Consider the following 6,000-nt stretch of genomic DNA (forward strand, 5'->3'; position numbering starts at 1 on the left):
GTACTAGAGCACTTATGGCTTAGGTAATTCTCGCACTTCTCTCCATACAAGTAGTGCCTCCAATCTTTAGGGTAAAACTATTGCCACGAGCCTAAGCTCATGGGCGGTGATATCAAATTTCATATTACCTTAATTGTCTTGACGCAGACGCGATTATCTTGCTGTGCTAAGAAGCACCCTAATTCCTTATGCGAAGCGTCACTTACAAATCACAAAATCTCCTTTTTCCATCCGGCAATGCCAGCATAGGGGCCATCACCAACCTCTACTTCAGTTCTTGAAAGCTGTTCTCGCATTTCTCTGTCCATTCGAACTTCTCAGTCTTACGAGTAAGCCGCGTTAAAGGGGCTACTATCTTTACAACTTGAACGAACCTCCGGTAGTGACCGGCCAATCCTACCTCTGGTAGTCGACCCAACCATGGTCATCAATTCATCAGTGGTCCTTTATCCAATCCTGTCAGGATCCTCCATGGGGTCCTTCTCAACAACTATCCCTACTAGGACAACATCCTCAATATCAACATCATCCGGTCCTGCATTAGGACACTCTATCGGATCCACAATCTGATCTCCAATAACTAATAAAACATTATCGCGTTGATGTTCCTCAACTTCAGGGTTCGGAGTCCCGCTACCATATACGATAACGAACTACGCTCCTATCACGATATTTATAAGGGTTCCCATAAGGGTTTTAACCGTCAGTACTACGTTAGGTAGCCCGACTATGAACTTGGCAAGAGTTCTTATTATCTTAGTGAATCTTATTATCTTAACGTCCCATCATCTCTGAGGTTTATAACGCTTAGCTCTGATACCATTTTTGTAACACCCCCAGATCCGGGGTCGGGGATCCGGGTCGTCACGGTCTTTCTTTCCACAATATCACTTCACTTAATTAATAATAATAACCTTATGCTGTGACCCCACACTAACACACACCACAACCCGTTATAGTCTCAGAGATGAAATTTAAATAAGTACAAGTCTTTGAATCCACAATTTAAAAGTTATTACAACCCAAAATGATTACTTGATAAATTTACAGTTAATTGCCATTATCTGCCATAAGTTATAATTATACATAATTGATTCTCAAAAGTAGATGGTCTGATCTACAATAGATCTACCTCTGCAGCTATAGCAGCTACAACATCAACGGGAAGACGCAGGACGCTTCCCACGCGCTTGCGCTGGGTCTGCTGGAGTCTGGCCATCTTTCCTAACTGTTGTTGTGTGATGAAGAAATAAAGCAAGGGTGAGCAGCAAGCCCACCAAAATAATATGTATAATGATTAACAATATATGAGCCTTCTCGTAGTACTCATGAAGGTCTTGGTCAAAAGAAATGAACCAAGATGATATCTTAATGCGATGAAGTCGCAAAATATTCAGTATATATATACATATATACTTTTTAAAATATTGGAAGTCCTCTTCCATGCATAATACACACAGAGTTCCAGTGTATAGCTGTATAAAAATATCGTTGCAAGGTGATCTCATATATCTAACCTTGTCTCAACATTTTTCTGAAAATCTTTGTCATGCATAAGATAATCATTTACTAGATATAAGTTTAAAAGATGAAGTTACAAGATACTCCAATATACTTATATCTTTTCCAAATACTACTTGAACTACCACCATTCAAGTTATAATTAGTTTCCAAAGTTCATCACATAGATGAGACTACAAGACCAGATTTGAATAGATTAAATCTTTAAAATATCATCAAAATAAAATGAAGTTACGAGATACTTCATTTGATGCAAACATCATTTTGAAAACTTGACCCTGCCAACACTCAATAATCGCCCAACCGTAGCCTTTCTATCGAAGTGCTCTGGGTAGTGTTGCAGAAATATCCAATTGGATGATGAACTCATTACGGGAGTTTGCCGCGCCAGGAAGACCACTTACGATGATCAGTCGTAGTAGTGCAACCCCACCATTTTCTACATGTAGAGGAGAACCTGTCGGATTTACTTGTCAACTGAACACTGAACTCCTAAGGAATGGACCGCCTTAGCGGAACTTCCAGGCCATTTGGGCCAATATAATAAGGCTGGGCCGGCGCCACTCGACCACTTACGCCACTCCTAGTTCAGATGAAATCCATGACTCTGAAACGTAAAGCTCGTTCCCTCTTTCCCCAAGTAGAAACTTGTTGATACGGCTCCACCAAGAAGTCGTATCTAGTTGGAAAGGAAAACTCACCGATATTTCCCAGGCGATGCCTGTTAATGGATTAACTTGTTCCAAGAATTTTACTTCCCGAGTGTTGGGTAAGTAATCAATTCATTTATCAAAACAGCAACCTTGTTGCGAATATAAAACACACCACAGAGCCGGATCCCTCAGGTTTTAAGCGAGTATTTAAATCCCCTTCGAAAGGAGGATCTCAAATATAAAAATGAGTTTTGGGATCCGCTCTAACTTTTAAAAATTATTTTGAAGACTCGCAAAACATTTTTAAGAATGTTTGGAGTGATGCTGATTTAACAAGGTAAATCAGTCCCAATATATTAGAAAATATCTGAATATTATTATTTAAATAATATTCCCATAAAGAATAATCTTTATAAAAATAATTGAAGTAGAAGTTTTAAAACTTATACTTGAAATGAATATTAAATAACCAAAGATATACCTATACGAAAGTACTATCTTTATTTGAATAATCAAAAGTGAGTTTGATTATCGACACCTTATTCTTTAATAAAATAAAGAATATATCTCAGCAAATAATCGGAGTCATAGATCCTCAAATGAATATTCAAATAATATTCAATAAATAAAATAAGCTGAGTCATAAGCCCTCGAATGAATATTCGAAATAATATTCAATAAATAAGCTGAGTCATAAGCCCTCGAATGAATATTATAAATAATATTCATTAAATAAAATAAAGGAGTCATACATCCTCAAATGAATATCCAAGTAATATTCAATAAATAATATAAAGGAGTCATAAGTCCTCGAATGAATATTCAAGATAATATTCATTAATAAAATCAAGTTATCGAATAAACCTTATTCGATTAATAGTTTTGAAAACTATAAACATATATATATATATAAATATATATATATAAAATCTACTCGGGATCCTCGACTCCCGGTTTTAGAAAATGTTTTCACCTTTGGGTCCCTATACTAAGGGTATATGCAAATTACTGCTATTCTCTAGCATAGGTATTATCAACTGAACCAACAGATATATTTGGCAAGAATACGAAACAGGCATGCATATATATACCATATCAGCATGCTTCAATATATCGCAACATTTGCTAATTAACCAACATGCATCTATCGCAAGATAATGCATATACATATATACATCACAACAACAGTATAACGGATAGAAAACTTGCCTGAGCGACTTGGGGTGAAAAAAAAGCTCGGAACGAGTCTGGTAACCTATAAACAACAAGTAAGTTGGAATTAAACCAAAGTCACTTGTAAATCTATACTTTAACTAACTTAGACTCTAACGCTTGTTTTGCGCTTACTGATTTGCTTAAGTCACTCGGGTACCCTCGGCTCCACCATTTTTAATAATTTAACCTTTACGAGTTTTAAGGCGATTCCTTCGCGAGTGTCTTACTAACTGCCTAACACACTTACCATAAATGTTTCATACATTAATTAACCCTTTTTGGTCTTTAACCTATGTTTCAAAGTAAAGCGAGGGGAAAAGTTTCGTTCGCGAAACGCCGTTACTTGAAACGGTCGTTTCTCCTAAACCGTACATCGGAATCAAACGAAGTACATATCAAAACGAAGCTCGTAACATGAACTATCTAAACATGGCAATGGTCAAAATCTAGCAGGGTGTTCTTGGGTCCAAATGTTATGAACAAAAGCAGTCTAAAGTAAATCGGACATTACGATGGCTATGTTTACGCGATTACCAATGTTTAAACTACTCCAATTAACCACCAACCAACTCATAACAATCAATACAACAAAAATTTACCTAAACCATACCACATCAGTCCATAATCTCCAAGGTTTTCAACTCAAACAACCACAATCAAGACCTATGAACTATAATCAAGCTTCAATTACCAAAACACTTCCAAATCAAACCAAACTACTAATAATCACAATCCATGCTTCTCATTTCACAAAACCAACCATTAAGCTTACTAACAAATAAATTAAAGGCTAGGGTTTGAAGTTTATACCTTCCTTGGGAGGTGTTAAGTTGCTAGGAAGCCTTAGGGAGCCTCCTACAAGCTTGATCTTTCCAAAGAAATCAAGAACACAAAGTTAGGCTTTGAAGTTTCTAAAAGTCCGATTTAAAGAACTGTAAAAATGAGGGTCTTCCCATGATTATTTGGACGAGACTTGTGAACAATAGTTGTAGGCCATCTTAATACCTTTCCAATGAGCTATAGAACACAATATTTGAGTGAGAAATGAAGGAGATACAGCAGTTTTAGTGTGCTGGTTCTGTTTTGGCCGAGAGCATGAAGAACAATGCCTTGGTTTCTTTTTTGATTTTGATGAAAAATGATTTGCTTGGCTTGGTTGGTTTGATTTTTGTGTTTGTTTTAGTAAATTACCTAGTTGCCCTTGATTTTGTGTGGTTAAAAAGCCACCACATCTCCTTCCTTCCCATGTCATGCTTGTGTCATCCTCATGATGTCATCCTCCCCTCCTTGTCCTCTTCTCATTGGTTGGGTGACATCATCCTCTCTAATCCCTTTGATTAACTTCCTAATTGTTTGCCTAATGACCGCTGATCTGTTATACAGTTCGCTTAACTTTCGTTTTCGTTTATCGTTTGAGGGATCATACCCGGGATCTTATTACTTAGGTTCCCTTAACCTTTCTCAATACATTATATTCCTTTTTATGATCCTCTATTATAATCCTTTAATTTAAATCCTTTTATCCTGTTACCTTATACTCAATTCTTTCCGTATCTATTGGATTTCCGGGAAAAATCAAAGTGTTCGGATTTGGATTCTGACGATCTTTACATACACTTATATCCCATATAAAGTACTAATAAAATCTCAGAATATCCATATCAGAACCCCTACATAGTGTGGCATGAAAAGTTTTCTCATTCAGCTAAAACACTATTCACAAGGGTTATAAAAAGTTCAAAATTTTGGGAGTTATTACAGACACCTTCAAGTTCAACGGTGTTTCTGAAGATGCTGTGAAGCTAAGACTGTTCCCATTCTCTCTGAGGGACAAGGCTAAGAGCTGGTTACACTCTCTACCAGCTGGTTCGATTACTACTTGGGAGGATCTTGCTCAGAAATTCCTTACTAAATTCTTCCCTATGGCGAAGACACCTGTAATGAGGAACGCTATTACTCAATTTGCGCGGCAATCAGGAGAATCTTTATATGAAGCTTGGGAGCGCTACAAGGAGATGTTTAGGAAGTGTCCCTATCATGGAATTCCTGATTGGATGATCATCACTTGTTTTTATAATGGGTTGGGAGCACAGTCCAGACCCATGCTCGATGCAGCATCAGGCAGAGCATTATGGGCAAAGAGCTATAAGGAAGCTTATGATCTAATTGAACTGATGGCTGCTAATGAATATCAGTATCCAACCGAGAGATGTCCACAGGGCAAGGTAGCAGGAGTACTTGAGGTGGATACAGCTACGACTATCACTGCTCAACTAAAGGCGTTGTCTATGAAGATCGATTCTCTGGCTAACTATGGTGTTAAGCAGATAACCAGTGTTTATGAGTTGTGTGCAGGTCCGCATGCGACAGAGCAATGCGCTATATCTAGTGACTCAGCTCAGTTTGTGAGCAACTTTCAGAGATCGCAGCAGCCAGTTCCTGCCACTTATTATCCTGACAACTGGAATCATCTTAACTTCAGCTGGGGCAACAATCAGAATGCGATGCAACAGCCGTTCCAGCAGTTTGCAAATAAGCTATTTAACCCTCCTGGTTTTCAGCAACAATTTACACCAAGACAACAACTCCAACTTCAACAACAAACTAATGA

General features: G+C 37.6%; 1 non-coding gene across 1 annotated transcript; it reads right to left on the bottom strand.

The window, feature by feature from the left end:
• Positions 1 to 5,326: 5,326 nt before the first annotated feature.
• Positions 5,327 to 5,433, bottom strand: LOC141715547 (small nucleolar RNA R71). Its single transcript, XR_012572305.1, has one exon. It is a non-coding gene; the product is annotated as a small nucleolar RNA R71 (small nucleolar RNA).
• Between the last annotated feature and the right edge of the window lie 567 nt (positions 5,434 to 6,000).

This window comes from Apium graveolens, chromosome 3, assembly GCF_009905375.1.
Source record: "Apium graveolens cultivar Ventura chromosome 3, ASM990537v1, whole genome shotgun sequence".
Taxonomy (NCBI): domain Eukaryota; kingdom Viridiplantae; phylum Streptophyta; class Magnoliopsida; order Apiales; family Apiaceae; genus Apium; species Apium graveolens.